Source organism: Schistocerca piceifrons, chromosome 1 (genome assembly GCF_021461385.2).
Source record: "Schistocerca piceifrons isolate TAMUIC-IGC-003096 chromosome 1, iqSchPice1.1, whole genome shotgun sequence".
Classification (NCBI taxonomy): domain Eukaryota; kingdom Metazoa; phylum Arthropoda; class Insecta; order Orthoptera; family Acrididae; genus Schistocerca; species Schistocerca piceifrons.
In genome coordinates this window covers 206,695,949-206,715,910 of record NC_060138.1, presented here as the reverse complement: position 1 = coordinate 206,715,910, position 19,962 = coordinate 206,695,949, and positions in this window count along the sequence as shown.

Below are 19,962 nucleotides of genomic sequence, written 5' to 3'. Positions count from 1 at the left end.
GCTAAGATCACAGTCCCTAAGCTTACACACTACTTAACCTAAATTATCCTAAGGGCAAACACATACACCCATGTCCAAGGGGGGACTCGAACCTCCGCCGGGACCAACCGCACAGTCCACGACTGCAGCGCCCAAGACCGCTCGGCTAATCCCGCGCGGCTTTTATTACGATCTTGATTAAATTTTGTATACTTTACCTTCAAGACAGGAGGATATATAGGAAACAGTTATCAAAGCCAACGGCCTTGCCGCAGTGGTAACACCGGATCCCGTCGGATCACCGATATTAAGCGCTGTCGGGCTGAGTTGGCACTTGGTTGGGTTACCATCCGGTCTGCCGAGCGCTGTTGGCAACGGGGTGCACTCAGCGCTTATGAGGCAAACTGAGCTACATGATTGAGAAGTAGCGGCTCCGGTCTCGTAATCGGACATTCGGGCGGGAGAGCGGTGTGCTGACCACATGCCCATCCATCTCGGCATCCAATGACGCCTGTGGTCTGAGGATGACACGGTGGCCGGTCGGTGCCGTTGGGCCTTACAGGGTCTGTTCGGAGGGAGCTTAGTTTTATAGTTACCAAAAGTCTTTAACAGTTCTCGGCCAGTTTACTTCAAATTTTTTTCATTCAGATGAACCGTCCGCAGCTCGTGGTCGTGCGGTAGCGTTCTCGCTTCCCACGCACGGGTTCCCGGTTTCGATTCCCGGCGGGGTCAGGGATTTTCTCTGCCTCGTGATGACTGGGTGTTGTCTGATGTCCTTAGGTTAGTTAGGTTTAAGTAGTTCTAAGTTCTAGGGGACTGATGACCATAGATGTTAAGTCCAATAGTGCTCAGAGCCATTTGAACCATCAGATGAACCAATGAAGAGAATTAAATTCCTAACAAACGAAATACATCGTGGTAAGCTAACGGTAATTCCTATCGCGAGATTAACTTACAGCGGCAGTACCAGTCTTGCAGATATTACCATCAGACGTCTCTATATCGCGGACCGAGCGGAAGCTCGACAATTTGACGGAAACATTATTTCAAAGTATATGTGTTGACTAGTTGCAGTTGTTACATATGATATATACCCTAGAAGATATTTTAGGCCCCAGTATCACAGTTACTTTTGTTATTAAAATTCACGGTGCCATGCACACGCTAAGGGAAGTAGTCGATATTTACCAACAAAAGCCACTAATACGCTAGCCGATGAAAAGATCTAACAGTACCCTAGATTTCCCGAACTGTGGTGTAAGCTGTTCGAACAGTTCGAGTCGTGTTCAAACACAGCCCTACTCGAAACAGTGAAAACTGAGCGGAAACAATAGAAATTACATTTGAAGCGATTGCAGTTTCCCATACGGCTTGCGTTCGCTATGAGTATCAACAACGCATAGGGCAAATCACTTCGTGTGAGCAGATACCAAACATCTCGTGCAGCGCCGGCCAGTGCAACTTGTGTATTAGCATGAGTCGTTACCGTTACGCATTTTATTACAACCACAGCAACTGTTCATGTAACACCCATAAATTTCTAATGCATATACGGTATAGTCTGTTATATTATTCCACGTGTTTTACTTTTACTTTCTGTGGCGAATTCATGAACTATTTTTGATTGACGACATTGAATTTCTTCGCCTAGTATATCGTTGTAAATGCTTTATGTCGGTATTATCACGCGAGTCTTTTCGTAGGGACAATTCAGTTTTGGAATGCTCTTTCTACGTTCTTTCTGTGGCTTTACAGAAATCTGATGATGGTCCTCGGACTCAGACTGGTTGGTTAATAAAATGTCTTCAGCAGCTTTTGGCGGAAAATCACGACGACCTTTCAATACGAAGGAGCTACTGGACATCAGTTTCTTAAAGTATATAGAGCTGTTGGCTTTCTAGCAGCTAGAACTCAATAACTGTTCTTAACCGAATAAAATCGACAGGTGTAAAGGTAACTTCGCAAGTTCCTCGAAAGGAGTGATGTAGGATCGTTACAGTTGACAGTGTATGTAAGTGATTCAGTGGATACACAGAGTGTGCTAGGAGTCTAAATGTAGATATTGTGGACGTCAGTACCTTAATTATATACCTATTTCAGTGTGTTTGTTCTTTTCTCTCTGTGTCAGCGTGTCACATAATTTACTACTTGATTTTTTTTTCGCATCCTCGTAACTGCACAACTTAGTGGACGACGCCCACCAGAATAGACTTATTGTTTAATTTTTTCGAGCTAACAATTTGACAGTCCCGATCGACAGGCACTGTGTATCGCGGAGAGGTTTAATGTTGAAATACGGAGCTTGTATGTTCCAAGAGTTGGGCAAAATATTACTTCCTAAGACATTTTGGCAGCATGCTGGAACTTCAACAATTGTACTTTACATAAAAATTAAAGTAACAGTCAAAATCGCAATTTATTTTCGCACTGCTGGAGGTCACCGATTTCAGTTGTACTAACCTTTCCAGACATTCCGGGTAAAATTTCCTACATTATCCTTTAATGTGTCTTAGCTGCAACAGTAATTTTTTTCCCCAATGTAAACTCACACACAGAGCTCGTGACCACGGAAGTGGTTGGTTAGTTATAGTCCACTGTATAATTTAATATCACTATCGTTATTTTGCGTGATAGTGAATGATCAGTTAATTTAGTACAACAGTGAATGTTTTAAAGTTAGATTTGTGGTCCATAAAAAGAAGGCAAATGTAACAATTATAATTTTGAAAACAGGTACATATTTTTGTAAAAATCTTGCGTCTAAAATCATTGAAAAAAATCGCCTGACAGCATTACGGCATATAGAAAAAATTTCCTTCGTACAGAAAAAATTTCAGGTCTGAAAGGGTTAACCAGCATCAGGCCAACATTCCAACAAACGAGAAGTCGATGTTAGGGGCCGCTGTGTGACAGATAAATTACGATAATTTGTTACATAGGGCGTCCTCGCACCTGCTACTCGTATGGCCTGGAACCTGTGTCTGATGGTGGTTATCATAACCGTTTACTAGCAACAGAACATAAATAATTAATTGTTCCTATGGTTACTTTTATTATTTCTGTGCTACTTTCTGCAACATACGCCAAAGAATATGATAACGAAAAGAGAAATAGAGAAAATAGGGCACAGCCAGTGTTCTCTTTATAATCATCGATTGTGAATGGCCGCGCGGGATTAGCCGAGCGGTCGCCAGCACGGTAGCTCAGCGTGGTCGGTCAGAGGGCTGCGTGCTCTCTGTAATTAAAAAAAAACTGAGTCAAGGAATGAATTATCAACTTGAACGGATGTCTTGTGACGTCCGCCCAGACCAAACGCAACGAACTACACCGAACAAACAAAAAAAAAAGAGCGATCTAAGGCGCTGCAGTCATGGACTGTGTGGCTGGTCCCGGCGGAGGTTCGAGTCCTCCCTCGGGCATGGGTGTGTGTTTCTGGTCTGTCCTTGGGATAATTTAGGTTTTAAGTAGTGTGTAAGCTTGGGGACTGATGACCTTAGCAGTTAAGTCCCATAAGATTTCACACACATTTGAACATTTTTGATTCAATTGTGAATGGAACGAGGTAGATGGCATAGAATAGTGATGTCAGAAGTACCCTCCGATTGACCATTATGAGATCGCTCGTGCACTGTAGATAGAGATCAATCGACTGCGCTAGGTGGCTAGCGACACGACGAGTATTATTTGTTCATCACTTTCACCAAAAAAGAACAAAGGAGCTGACCGATCCTCTGCTGATTACTAGAGAAGTGTAATGATCTGTTGACACTGGGGGATGAGGAGGTGTAAGACGCCTGAACTACCTCGGTCCCTCGCAGTTTGAGTTTGTCTACGTTACTGGCGGTAGGCGGGCGGCGCGAGCGGAGGATGAAAAGAGGTTTGGGGTTGGGGGTGAGGTCTCGGCGAAACGCAATTAGAGCGTCGTTTGAGACGGCCGGGCTGACTGCCGCGGGCCACCTGATACACCGGCTGGTCGCCGCCGCCGCCGTCGCCCCCTGCCGTCATTTCGCCGCCGCCGCCGCCGCCGCCGCCATCCCTCTGTCGCAATCGGCTTATCGAACCGCCAGACCGTGGCGCAGAATTGGGGGCCAGAGCTGTGTAGCGGTGAGGAGTGGAGAGCAGCGCAGTGGAGTGGGCGGCGGCGCGTCTGGGGAACAAGCCAGCCAGAAGCTTACGCGATTTCGACGCCGCGCTCCGTCCCGCGGTCTGATTGGGCCGCGCGAGCCCGCCGCAGCGCAGGTGTCTGTCCGCGAAACCTCGTCGCCAAGACCGCGCCCGGCGCTGCGGCAACACCGCAAACTCCATCCACCCTGCTGTTCTGCGCTGCTGCAATTGGAACGACGTCCGAATACGCGCTCACACAGCGCGTGCGCTTCACCCGTTACGGCGCTTGCAAAACAAGCTTACATTCAGGTCACAAGCTATGGCATAGCGATATTCACATACACAGATGGCAGTACCATGGCGTAGGCAAGGTATGAAAGGGCATTACATTGGCGTAGCTGTCATTTGTACTTACAAGGCAATCTCCCCATCGCACCCCCTCAGATTTAGTTTTCACAGTGGATAGGCCTTGAAAAACTGAACACAGATCAATCGAGAAAACAGGAAGAAGTTGTGTGGAACTATGAAAAAAATAAGCAAAATATACACACTGAGTAGTCCATGTGCAAGATAGGCAATATGAAGGGTAATAGGTGCGCTGTGGTCCTGTGGTTAGCGTGAGCAGCTGCGGAACGGGAGGTCCTTGGTTCAACCCTTCCCTCGAGTGAAGAGTTGAATCTTTTTTTTTTCGCAAAGTCATGATCTGTCCGCTCTTTCATTGACCTCTCTGTCCGCTGTAATAAGTTTAGTGTCTGCGTTTTGCGACCGCACCGGAAAACCGTGCGTTTAGTAGGCGAAAGGACGTGCCTCTCCAATGCGAACCGAAAACATTTGATCGCAAGGTCATAGGTCAACCGATTCCTCCACAGGAAAACACGTCTGATATATTCTATACGACACTGATGACGGCATGTGCGTCACATGACAGGAGTATGTTGTCGACCCACCTAACTCGTACGTTTGGCGAATGGGTATAAAGATTATTCTACCTTGCCCGATTTAGGTTTTCTTGTGGATGTGATAATCACTCCCAAAAAGTGATGAAAACATAAGAGTTTGTCACATAAACTACAACAAATGAATGCAACAGTTTCACAGTCGCACAGTTTCGCCTGTGTCAGTCAAAACATATGTTTTTAACGTTTTCAAATTTTTCCGTGTGTAGACCGTCAAATCCTGCATATGTCCAAGCAAATCTAAACATGTCCTGGAATTTTGGAGAGCGAAGTTAATTATGTGTGAGTGCCTGAACTTTGATAATTATCTGAAAATAAAAAAATTAAACTTTTCACTCGACGGAAGATTTGAACCAAGAGCCTCTCGTTCCGCTTGTGCTCACGCTAACCACAGGACCACGGCGCTCCTGAGCTCACAGCATCCTTGATGTTGCCTATATTGGCATGGACTACTCAGTTTGTATATTTTGCTTATTTTTTCATAGTTCCACACAACTTCTTCCTGTTTTCTCGATTGACCTGTGTTCAATTTTTCAAGGCCTATCCACTGTGCCAACTTATAACTAAATCTGAGGGGGGTGCGATGGGGAGGTTCCCTTGTTTAGATGGTTCATGTGAGAAAGTGTCCGACGTAATTATAGCCATACGACAGGACTTAACAGACAGTGAACGTGGAATGGTAGATGGAACCAGACGCATTGGACGCTCCAGTTCGGAAACCGTTAGGGAATTCAGTATTCCGATATCCACAGTGTCAAGAGTCTTGCTGTGAATACAAAATTTTGGGCATTACCTCTTATCACGGACAACGCAGTGGCCGACTGCCTCCACTTAGCAACCGACAGCAGCGGCGTTTGCGTAGGGTTGTCATTGCTAACAGACAAGCAACATTGCCTAAATAACCGCAGAAATCAATGTGGAACCTACAACGAACATATCCTCTAGGACAGTGTGGCGAAGCGGTGTTAATGGGCTATGGCAGCAGACGACCGCCGCGATTGCCCTTGGTAACACCATGACATCGCCTGCAGCGCATCTTCTGGTCTTGTGGCCATATCGGTTGGACTCTAAACGACTGGAAAACGGTAGCCCGATCAGTGGAGTCTCGATTCCAGTTGGTAATAGCTGATGGTAGGGTTCGAGTATGGCGCAGACCCCACAAAACCGTGGCCCCAAGCTCTCAACACGGCGCCGGCCGGTGTGGCCGAGCGGTTCTAGGCGCTTCAGTCTGGAACCGCGGGACCGCTACGGTCGCTGGTTCAAATCCTGCCTCGGGCATGGATGTGTGTGCTGTCCTTAGGTTAGTTAGGTTTAAGTAGTTCTAAGTTCTAGGGGACTGATGACCTGAGATCTTAAGTCCCATAGTACTCAGAGCCATTTGAACCATTTGTCAACACGGCACTTTGCAAGCTAGTGGTGGCTGTAGAATGGTATGGACTATGTTTACATGGAATGAACTGGGTCCTCTCTTTACGTGCGGCTACTTGGACACTATTTGCAGCCATGCATGAACCTCATTTTCCCAAACAACATGAATTTTTTATGGCTGACAATGCGCCATGTCATCTGGCCACAGTTGTTCGCCTTTGGTTTGAAGAACATTCTTGACAATTCGAACGAATGACTTGGCCACCCAGATCGCACCCATATGAACCCCACCGAAAGTTTATGAGACACAATCGAGAGGATAGTTAGTGCACAAAATCCTGCACTGGCGACGTTTTCGCAGTTACAGACGGCTGTAAAGGCAGCATGCCTCATTGTTTCTGTAGAGGAGTTCCAGTGACTTGTTGCGTCCATGCCACGCCGGGTTACTGCGCAAAGTTGGGCAAACGGAGGTTCGACCTATGTTAGGAGGTATCCCATGACTTTTGTCACCTCATTGTATTATAGCAACTATCTGGTCCACTATTAGTCGACATTTCAAGGAGCGTGAGCACCCTTCGCCTTTATGACTGCTTGAACTCTGTCGGGAAACTTTGAATAAGTTGCGTGAATGCCTATGGATGGATGGCAACCCATTCTTCTTGAAGAGTCGAAACCAGAGAAGATAGCGATACTGGATGCTCGGGTCTGTGGCAGAGTCGACATTCTAACTCATCTCAAAGGTGTTCCATTGCGTTCAGGTCGAGCTTCTGGGTAGACCAACCCATTTCAATGATGCTTTTGTCCACAAACCATTGCGTGGCAGATGCTGCTGTATGACTGGGTCCATAGGACCGCGCTTATTCTCTGTATACATAAATGATCTGACGGATAGGTGAACAGCAACATACGGCTGTTTGCTACTATCAAGTGTAATGTTGCAAAGCGATATGAAACGAAGTGGGCACGTCAAATTGGTAGTAGGGAAGGCGAATGCTCGATTTCGTTTCGTTGGAAAAGTTTACAGGAAGTGTAATTCATTTATAAAGGAGACGACATATAGAACGCTGATACTCTCCATTCTTGAGTACTGGTCGAGTGTTTGGAGTTCCAACCAGGTCGGATTCGAGCAAGACGTCGAAGCAATTCAGAGGCATGCTCCTAGATTTATTACTGGTAGGTTCGAAGAACATGCAAGTATTACGGAGATGCTTCGGGAACTCAAATGGAAATCCCTGGTTGGAAGGCACGTTCTTTTCGCAGAACACTGCTGATAAAATTTAGAGAACGTGCAGTTGAGGCCAACTGCAGAAGGATTGTACTGCCATGAATGTGCGTTTCGAGTAAGGACCACGAAGATAAGATGCGAGAAATTAGGGTTACTACGGAGGCCTTTAGACTGTCGTTTTTCCCGCAAACTACACGCGAGTGGAATAAGAAAGATGATGACTTGGTACCTTTCGCCAGGCACCGTATGGTGGCTTGTGGAGTATTTCAGTAGATGTAGATGGTCATCCTGGTACAAGCACTCATCGTCTCCGATCTGTTCTTCTGTTGTATACACTACACAATACTGTAAAAATTATTCATATCCTTCAGCATTTACGGCTTCCTTAAGCGTAATAATGGAACCGCAACCTAACCTCGAAAAACATACAGATACCGTAGCATCACCTCCTCCATACTTCACTGTTGGCACATCACATGATGGCAGATAATGTTCTCCGGACATTCGCGAAACCCATATCTTCCATCCGATTGCCATTTTTGATTCGTCACTCCCTCGTTCCCCGTCATCCACTCTCCAGTCGCTTCAAGAGTCGCTTGTCACTGACTATAGAAATACACTATGTGATCAAAAGTATCCGGACACATATTAGCTGCATTGTGCTGCCACCTGCTGCCAGGTACTCCATATCAGCGACGTCAGTAGTCATTATACATCGTGAGAGAGCAGAATGGGGCGCTCCGCGGAACTCACGGACTTCGAATGTGGTCAGGTGATTGGGAGTCACTTGTTTCATATGTCTTTATGCGAGATTTCCTTACTCCTAAACATCCCTAGGTCCACTGTTTCCGATGTGATCGTGAAGTGGAAACGTGAAGGGACACGTACAGCACAAAAGCGTAAGGCCCGACCTCGTCTGTTGACTGACAGAGACCACCGACAGTTATATCGAAGGCAGGTAATGATATCTTTTCAAATATCGGTATATCCGATTCCCGATATTTTTAAAAATATCAGCAGTCTTAGTCGCTTCACAGAGCGGGCAAGCCTCCGACTCCCCCGTTCCGTGATGAGGCGTGGCCTGACACTTTGTCGCCATCTCGCGGTTTCACAGTCCTTCAAGTCATATTCCCAAAATGCTGAGACCAGTGATATAGGGACAGCCATCGAGATTAGCGGCTCTGAAATGCATGTTCCCAGGCACCAGCCGTAGCAAACTGCGCTTTGCGAAAGCCGCTTATGTCATAGTATTTCCAGTTGTGCCACTTTTTGCTGCTAAAACGACTCCCCATTCGTCCCTGCTCCGCTGTTGCACTTTGCTTACCGCGTCTGTGCCGACAACCACACTAGGCGGCATTTAATCTAGCGTTGGGCGATATTTCTGTTAATCACTGTATGTCGGAGCTGTGATAAGCGGCAACAGCTTCGGAAACAGCAGCAACAAAAGTACAGGATGGGTCTCAGCTTTTAAAAAGCGTTCACATCAGAACTTTGACAATGACGTGTGGCCGACTTCTAACAAGGGAGCCTCCCCATCGCACCCCCTTCAGTTTTATTTATAAGTTGGCACAGTGGATAGGCCTTGAAAAACTGAACACAAATCAATCGAGAAAACAGGAAGAAGTTGTGTGGAACTATGAAAAAAATAAGCAAAATATACAAACTGAGTAGTCCATGTGCAAGATAGGCAACATCAAGGATAATGTGAACTCAGGAGCGCTGTGGTCCCGTGGTTAGAGTGAGCAGCTGCAGAATGACAGGTCCTTGGTTAAAGTCTTCCCTCGAGTGAAAAGTTTACTTTCTTTATTTTCGCCAAGTTATGATCTATCTGTTCGTTCATTGACGTCTCTGTTCACCGTAATAAGTTTAGTGTCTATGTTTTGCGACCGCACCGCAAAACCGTGCGATTTGTAGACGAAAGGACGTGCCTCTCCAATGCGAACCGAAAACGTTTGATCGCAAGGTCATAGGTCAACTGATTCTTCCACAGGAAAACACGTCTGAAATATTCTATACGACACTGGTGACGGCATGTGCGTCACATGACAGGAATATGTTATCGACCCACCAAACTTGTACACTTGGCGAATGGGTAAAAAGATTCTTCTACCTTGCCCGATTTAGGTTTTCTTGTGGATGTGATAATCACTCCCAAAAAGTGATGAAAACATAAGAGTTTGTCACATAAACTGCAACAAATGAATGCAAAAGTTTCACAGTCGCGCAGTTTTCCCTGTGCTCTGTCAATCATATGTTTTTGACGTTTTCAAATTTTTCTGTTTGTAGACCGTCAAATCCTGTATATGTCCATGCAAATCTAAACATGTCCTGGAATTTTGGAGAGCGAAGTTGATTGTGTGTGAGTGCCTGAACTTTGATAATTGTCTGAAAATAAAAAATTGAACTTTTCACTCGAAGGAAGACTTGAACCAAGGACCTCTCTTCCCGCAGCTGCTCACGCTAACCACGGGACCACAGCGCTCCTGAGCTCAGACTATCATTGATATTGGATATGTTGCGCATGGACTACTCAGTTTGTATATTTTGCTTATTTTTTTCATAGTTCGACACAACTTCTTCCTGTTTTCTCGATTGATCTGTGTTCAGTTTTCCAAGGCCTATCCACTGTGCCAACTTATAACTAAATCTGAGGGGGGTGCGATGGGGAGGTTCCCTTGTAAGCAATGTAGCTACTTGAGCTATGGAATGAAAGCCAAGGTAGCCTCATATGTATTACGTTAGATTTTCCATTTATATCGTACTAAACAACACTGGCGCGGTGGTGTGACGTCACATGCTCTGAATACCCGGGAGCAACTGACCATTGACGATTTCCGTCGTCCGCTGTTGCTGTCACCCCATGGTGGAAGACTGGTACACATCTTCTTCAGCAGCTTAATCCAGATATCATTAAATTCACGCCCTCCTCCTTCCTATTGAAATTCCTGGGGTGTTTTACAATATCATAGTGTGCGCTTGTGGCTGCCAGTACCTGAGTCCCATCAAAACGAAATTGGTGGCCTCCTGGCTACTCTGCATGTTCGCCATAGCTGATCTGTCAGTCTCCCCATTTCTACAGTTGCCCTTAAAGAACATAAGGGCAATGGCATAAGGGGGAAATTCACAGCTGTTGCGGTACAGGTTTTCAAACCAGGAGACCACCACACTGAAAATGTTCAAATGTGTGTGAATTCCTAAGGAACCAAACTGCTGTGGTCATCGGTCCCTAGACTTACACACTACTTAAACTAACTTACGCTAAGGACAACACACGCATCCATGCCCGAGGGAGGACTCGAACCTTCGGCGGGAGGGGCAGCGTGATTCGTGACATGGTGCCTCTAACCGCGCGACCATTCCGCGCGGCCCACCACATTCAATTTGATAGGACTCAGTTACTGTCTGCTACAAGTGGACACCGTGAAAGGCTATATAGAGAGGCCACAGAGATTGTAAATCACCTCTGGAATTTCAGTAGGAAGGAAGAGACGTATCCATTGTTACTGTTGCATAATTAATGTTTACCAAAGACTGTACCACTCCAAAGATAAATCGCCAGTTAACGTTAATAATTCAATCATTGCCTCGGTTTTGGTTTTATCAGAAGAAAATTTGGGACCATATAAATTTTCAGCCAGTGTGGATGTGCAGTCTGACGTCTTGAAACTGAGTTAGTGCCTAGCTGGTATGAAAACGTAGCCTCTTTAGCAGCACACTCTGAAACATCCCCTTAGAAAAATTAATGAATTACTGTGCTGGTAAACCTCTTACGTTACTTGATTTTCAAACAGCTGAGCAGAACTGAACGTACTCAGACATTTCTCTCTTTACTTATTCTGATCAACACTAAACTGACACACAATATTTTTAGCGCAACGCAATGTGACTTTCAATAATCCCTACAAAAGAATGGCCCTGACTGACAATAACCTATACCTTCCATGAATCACATACCTTACAAAAATCTTTGTTACTCAAACTACTGCAATACAGCGAGCGCCAATACTGCCAGCTAAATAAAAGATTCTAACTATTGAAGGCACTAACTACTGACAGGCATAGTTAGCAAATGAAAGATTTTGATAGAGAACAAACAATGTATTTAACTTAATAGTGTTCAAAAGTCATAATATATATAGCAGTTCATGACATCCATTCTTACAAGTGTACTGTTTCCGATGGACACACGTCCAGATCATCCGCTCTCAAAAGCCGGCCATCTGTTTCCCCAAATCCACCACTGCTGGCGGCTCACCTCCAACTGCACAACGCTACGCGCTGTTCATATCCAACTGCCCAACACTACAATAGCAAATATTCCAACAGTGCTAACCAGCCACAGACTGCACACAGCACAGTCAGTGATTTTCATACATAGCGCTAAGTGGCGTTACCAACAAAAAACCTAAACACCCTACTTACATAAGAGCGCTACGTGGCGTTGCCAACATAAAAACCTAAACACCCTACTTACAACTCTAGGCCACAATTCCCATTCTCGCCTTAAAAAAAAAATTCTCATATGTTTGGTGAAACAGTAGCATTAACAGCACTTGTATGTTTGTCTTTCTTCTCGTGATCTCTTATGTCATCCTTTTCTTTACGTGCAACAGAAAAGCCAAGACTACGGTACAGAGGGTGCAATAAACACGTTCGTTGTTAGTGTCATAACACAGCTTCTAAAATTTATATTTCTGTTGCTGGCTCTGAGCACTATGCGACTTAAATTCTGAGGTCATGAGTCGCCTAGAACTTAGAACTAATTAAACCTAACTAACCTAAGAACATCACACACATCCATGCCCGAGGCAGGATTCGAACCTGCGACCGTAGCGGTCACGCGGTTCCAGACTGAAGCGCCTTTAACCGCACGGCCACACCGGCCGGCTGTTTCTGTTGCAGGTTAACATTAAACACACACTTTCTTTTGCCAGTTGCTAAACGATGAGACAAAAGCAAATAGGGATTAAATGATCAAAAACATGTAGACAAGTTACTACACACACGACAACAACGTAAATACATTGCACCTGTAGTGTTGGAAAATTTATGGCGGAACCGATGGCTACACCTCCCCGTCGACGAAAGCGCTTGCTCCAGGGTCGGCTGAAAGTGGCGCAGCCTTACGATAATGTTTAAAAACTCTACGTCGAACACATAGGTCTAAAATTAAAAGAAAAGAATTCTTGACAGGCATAAAATTCCCAACCTCTGTACATTTTTGCAACCCTAAACATTACACCAGACAGCACTAAAAAAACCAGGACTCTTCGGACTAATCCCGGACCTGTTGTAAGCCTGTCAGTAGGCCTCAATATGGCAGCTGCCTCCCTGCCACCGATGTCTGACACCTTCCACTTTGACCACGTCCTAATATTTAGTCCTTATTTGACGGGAATGACTGATTCCGGTGAGCGGACGACCATTCCGCACGCAAACAGAATTGAGTTAATCGTTAATTTATGCGCGATATATGACGTTTGGTTGTATTGAGGGTCAGGTAATAGTCTTCACAATGCACACACTTTAGGTCTACATCGTGTGTGCGTAGTAACTATTTTCTAATGGCGTAACCTGCTTCTGTGCAACTGTGTCACCTGCGAATAATTCCCGAGAACTGTAGGTCCGGTTACCCGTAGGTGAGGCGAATAATAGTCGTCTTGACATAGTTCCTTGAGGAACACCCGCGCTGCTCACGACGTCTGCTCATTGGGAGCTGCGTTCCGAGTTCTCTCATATTTGTTTCGGATTCTGTAAGAAATTCTGACGTCACAGGGTTAGAATGCTATTCTGACGCATCAGCTGGAGAGGAACGCTTCGTTTCAAGAGGTGTGTGGCGGAAGCCCCGCTAAGGAGCTGCTTCGGTGGCGGATTTGGCGGTGCGCGCTCGCTGACAGAGCGAGAGTATTCGGAGCTGCTGTCAGGCGTACAAATTGACACGAAAGGCGGCGCCCTTCCGAACAACTGTCACCTGTCAAGTATGGGGAAAGGAGGGAGAGGGGGGCAGGGGCAAGGGCAGCGGGGAGGTTTCTCTAGAACTCCACTGAGACCGGCTTGTCACGCGGGACACAAATAAATAAGGCAGGCATCGTGCCTTTGACGTGCGAAAACACGTCCTAGCCGGACACGGCTGCCTCGAACTATTTCTCTTCGTTGCTAAAAAAAAATCTAGAAATATCCCCTCTAGTGTCGACTGGAATTATGAATAAACGGCTACTCTGCGACACGTTCCTTGACTAGCATTTTTCTCTTCGCAAGCTATATGGTACGCCGAAATGTAAAGGAGACTACAGATGTGTGTAAAGGAACTTCAGTAACAGTATTATAATTACAGTTTGTGTAGAACAGCACAACTATACATAACGCCAATGGCATTGATACACCGATCGCACCGCTTAGGAAGAGAGTGGATGACTTGATGATTTCTTCTCCGGTTTTCAGCCTGGTGGCGGCATCGTCTTGTCGCAACGTTTCAATGAGTTTCGTACCCATCATCTTCGCCAGAAGATGATGGCTACGAAACTCACTGAAAAGTTGCGACAAGACGACACCACCACTCGGCTGATCACCCGAGAAGAATTCATCAGTGGAATACGCCGAGAAAGACTGCAATCGCAGTGGATGACTTCGTTCTAGAAACGCCCTGCTTGCTGACGGATCCAGTATTCCACAGTGTCAGGCATTTCCTTGTCACAGTTGAACCTCTGCAGTTTCATGAATTGTTTCAGAAGGGGCCTAAAATATGCGAGTCATATGGGGTATATCTGGGCTGCAAGGTGGATTGTCCAGGGCCTCCCATAGAAATTTTTCAAAGGGCAGGGGGTTCTTCTCGGTCATATTAGGTCTGGAGTTGTCCTATCCTGTTCAGGGCTTGCGCCTAAACTTAATCTCCATGACCTGTTTCAGCCTCAGCAAAGTATTGCAATACTGCTCAGCGTAAACCGTTACATCCTGTTGTAGCCAGTCGCGGAGTAGAGGTCCTTCATCGAAGAATAAATTGAGCATCACTTTTCTGGTCTACGGGGCAGAGTGGCTTTTTCGGACTAGGGGAGCCGGAATGCCACCATTCCATGCTCATCCGTTTTGAGGCATGGTCGAAGCGGTGTCACCACGTTTCATCACTTACCATAATCTGAGCAACGAAATCTGTACCTTACTCCGCCTAAGTCAGCAATTGGGACAGACAAATACCCCTTCTTACAGTCTTCTGATTCTGAAAAAATGCTTTGCCACCCACTGTGCACAAACTTAGTCATAACGAATTTTCTTGTGTGATGCAAAGTTACTGTGCTTATCGAGATTTCAACGGTAGTCTCACGTGTAGTGATCCGACAATTCGTCCCTAAGATCTCCTCCACAGCCGATATCTTGTCACTGGTAGTCACAACGGGCGCCTGCCTGGGACGTGGCGTGCCATTAATGTTTGCACGACATGCGCCATTTATGCTGACACCACCAAAACATTGTGCGCCATGCGAGGCACTGTTCTCCGTACACTCTTCCACCCCCGCGATAGATTTCTGAACCTCTCTCCCCTTCTGGGCGAAAAAATTGGATAGCCGCTCTTTGTGCTGATCAGGAGAAATCCATCATGCAACGAAGTGCGGAAATCACTGTCATCCTCCTTTCTTAATTCACAGGGGATTCCAAAAATGCTTTGAGAAACTTGAGAACAGGTTCCTTACACCAGAACAAGACAAAAATTGATAGAAACACATGTTTGAAAATCCTTTGCTTTCCAGGTATAACCGCAAGACCAGTGGCTGTGGGATGTCGTACATCGCCATATTCAGCATGGAGGACACTTCACGAACAGCTCATGTATCCGTAACATCATCTTGTGGAGGGCCTTACATCTGCCAATCAACCATCAAGGGAGAACCTTTGCCTATGTTATTGTTGTACACACTGCGAATCCGTTGTTTGTCTCTTCAGGTTTGTTTACAAATGGTTCAAATGGCTCTGAGCACTATGGGACTTAACTTCTGAGAGCCGGCCGGATTGGCCGTGCGGTTCTAGGCGCTGCAGTCTGGAGCCGGGCTACCGCTACGGTCGCAGGTTCGAATCCTGCCTCGGGCATGGATGTGTGTGATGTCCATAGGTTAGTTAGGTTTAATTAATTCTGATTTCTAGGCGACTGATGACCTCAGAAGTTAAGTCGCATAGTGCTCAGAGCCATTTGAACCATTTTTTAACTTCTGAGGTCATCAGTCCCCTAGAACTTAGAAGTACTTAAACCTAACTAACCGAAGGGCATCACACACATCCATGCCCGAGGCAGGATTCGAACCTGTGACCGTAGCGGTCGTGCAGTTCCAGACTGTAGCGCCTAGAAACGCTCTGCCACTCCGGCTGGCTTTGTTTACAGACAGACAATATTTGGAAACATCGAATAAAAATTTTAACAACCAGCACATCCAGACTGATCGCTATCCACATGCTATAGTACGGGCTAGATATCAGCATCAGTTTCAGATTAATGTGTGAGCTGGAATTGTAGGTGACTGTCTGGTAGGGCCATACGTCCTCCCACCACATCTTACATGTGATATCTGCAGAGACTTTATTCAGAAAACCCTGCTTCCTTTCTGAAGAAACATGTGACTGTTGCATGATAGAGCTCCAGCACATTTCAATCATAGTGTTCGAGATGCACTGGCTGGGCCGCGCGGGATTAGCCGAGCGGTCTTAGGCGCTGCAGTCATGGACTGTGCGGCTGGTCCCGGCGGAGGTTCGCCTCCTCATTCGGGCATAGGTGTGTGCGTTTGTCCTTAGAATAATTTAGGTTAAGTAGTGTGTAAGCTTAGGAACTGATGACATTAGTAGTTAAGTCCCATAAGATTTCACACACATTTGAACATTTTGCACTGGCTGGTATGTACCATGACAAATGGATGGGTAGAGGACCAGTTCCTTTGGTTGCACGTTCTCCCCGACCTCAGTCCTATGCATTATTATCTCTGGGACACCTTAACAAATTGGTCAATGCGGCAGACCAGCCAGACGCAAAAACTCTTCATCGACGTATCGTGGAGGCCATTGAAACCATTCGAAACCATCAGGAACTATTTGAATGGATGCGACGGTCTGTGATTGGATGAGTGCATTCATGTTTAGAAGCAAGAGGAGGACGTTTCAATAATTTTTGAGTTTATATGTTGATGAGCTCCAGTCACTTAAATTGTAAACTTTCATTAATACCTCAAAACCGAAAAATTTTCGAACATGTGTTTACAGTAGCTGAGAAGTGTGATGTTCCCCACATATTTATTTATAGCTGTGTCCGAGGTTCCTACATTCAGAATTTATTTTTGAGCTGTTAAGCTTCTTTGTATACAAAGCATGAAGTCGTGTGATTGGAGACATGGACAAAGAGCTTGCTTGCTTCACTAACATGGGAGAGAAGTACGTAAAATTGGCCATGCAAAAGACAGCTGGCACTGAGGTCCTCGCGAACCACAAAATGCAGCGTCTCACCTTGTGCTTTGTTAATGGTCATGGTATAACAGAAGCTAACCGAAAACTGTACACGTCTAAAGCGAGATACTAAATTTTTAGGAATAAGCAGGATTCAGGGTACATAAACTGGCTCGCCTATGCCACTTCCAGTCAAATTTTCCACACCCATGATGTTGCGTTGGTGAGAAGTAATCTTAAGCCCCTGTAAGTGAAGGGAACTGAGGAGCGAGATAATGCATGACGCTCTCGATCAGAGTTACGTTGCGCCTAATTTTCGGTAAGAGTTCCCAAAGAGCAAGTTAAAACCCGATGTTCTTGAGCTGCAGCAAGTCTCGCCATTAAGATCTTGATTGGATTCTTGCGACCATATTCCCCTCAGTACTTTGGTTATTTTGATGATTCCCAAAGACTATATCATTTCAGGCATTTTTGTCTATAAACAAAACGGAATCAAAATGTAGTTATTAGGCTTCCAAACCACAAAGTGAACTTGATAAATTAGTTTTTCTTAGCAAAGAATATAGATGAAACGTACCGAAAGAACCAAAACAGTGGCATTAAGTTTTTAATACACAAAACAAAATCAGTAAATACTTATATCCTAACCAATCAAATTTGCTGTGACTTTGCATTTGTAAAGATTACATTCCGGCGCTCAGTTTTGTCATTGCCGCACACTTCCGTAAACACAACTGTCACTGAATTTTAAAAAAACACTATCTCTATTAGCCGGCCGCTGTTGAAGAACGGTTCTAGGCGCTTCAGTCCGGAACCACGCTGCTGCTGCGTTCGCTGGTTCGAATCCTGCCTCGGGCATGGATGTGTGTGATGTCCTTAGGTTAGTTACGTTTCTAAGTCTAGGGGGCTGATGATCTCAGATGTTAAGTTCCATAGTACTTAGAGCCATTTGAACCATTTTTGAACCACTAACTCTACTGATTCTTTGGTGTACTACGCTGTGATGATTAAACAATGGGTTTTCGACAAAAATTTAAATTACGGTATTTTTTTCGTTTTGATTTTGATGAAATGAACCACGTTCGTTGCCCCAAGGTACGATCGCGTTTCCAATGTAAACCGCATGAAAATTAGTCTAGTTGTTTTCAAACTGATAGACAGACACAACCATTTTAGATAAAATTTTAAATCTGGATATATTTTTATTTGTGATCCGATGAAATAAAGACTATACAGGGCGAGTCACCTAACATTACCGCTGGATATATTTCGTAAACCACATAAAATACTGACGAATCGATTCCACAGACCGAACGTGAGGAGAGGGGGTAGTGTAATTGGTTAATACAAACCATTAAAAAATGCACGGAAGTATGTTTTTTAACACAAACCTACGTTTTTTTAAATGGAACCCCGTTAGTTTTGTTAGCACATCTGAACATATAAACAAATACGTAATCAGTGCCGTTTGTTGCATTGTAAAATGTTAACTACATCCGAAGATATTGTAACCTAAAGTTGACGCTTGAGTACCACTCCTCCGCTGTTCGATCGTGTGTATCAGAGAGCAACGAATTACGTAGGGATACAAAGGGAACGGTGATAGACCTTAGGTACAGAAGAGACTGGAACAGCACATTACGTCCACATGCTAACACCTTTTTATTGGTCTTTTTCACTGACGCACATGTACATTACCATGAGGGGTGAGGTACACGTACACACGTGGTTTCCGTTTTCAATTACGGAGTGGAATAGAGTGTGTCCCGACATGTCAGGCCCATAGATGTTCAATGTGGTGGCCATCATTTGCTGCACACAATTGCAATCGCTGGCGTAATGAATGTCGTACACGCCGCAGTACATCTGGTGTAATGTCGCCGCAGGCTGCCACAATACGTTGTTTCATATCCTCTGGGGTTGTAGGCACATCACGGTACACATCCTCCTTTTACGTACCCCACAGAAAGAAGTCCAGAGGTGTAAGATCAGGAGAACGGGCTGGCCAATTTATGCGTCCTCCACGTCCTATGAAACGCCCGTCGATCATCCTGTCAAGGGTCAGCCTAGTGTTAATTGCGGAATGTGCAGGTGCACCATCATGCTGATACCACATACGTCGACGCGTTTCCAGTGGGACACACTCTATTCCACTTCGTAATTGAAAACGCAAACCACGTGTGTACGTTTAACTCACCCCTCATGGTATTGTACATGTGCGTCAGTGAAAAAGACCAATAAAAAGGTGTTAGCATGTGGACGTAATGTGCTGTTCCAGTCTCTTCTGTACCTAAGGTCCATCACCGTTCCCTTTGGATCCTTACGTAATTCGGTGTTCTCCGAGACACACGATCGAACAGCGGAGGAGTGGTACTCAAGCGTCAACTTTAGGTTACAATATCTCCGGATGTAATTAACATTTTACAATGCAACAAACGGCACTGTTACGTATTTGTTTATATGTTCAGATGTGCTAACAAAATTAACGGGGTTCCATTTAAAAAACGTAGGTTTGTGTTAAAAAACATACTTCCGTCCATTTTTGAATGGTTTGTATTAAACAATTACACTAGCCCCTCTCTTGACGTTCGGTCTGTGGAACCGATTCGTCAGTATTTGATGTGGTTTACGAAATATATCCAGCGGTAACGTTAGGTGACTCACCCTGTATATTGCCCCAAGCTATGCTCAAGTTAGCTGTGTAAATCCCAGGAAGATCCTTCTAGTATTTTCGGTCTTTTTGGTGTTCCAACAGAGGGAGACGTCGGTTTTAGACTTTTCTTCTCTCGCACTCTTCCCAGTATCTCCTGGTTTTGTCCATATGCATCTAACTTACATGTTCCATCCACTGCGACATCAGTAACTCACAATCCTTCAGTGCTGCACTTCTTTCTTTCTCATTCTCCACGTCAC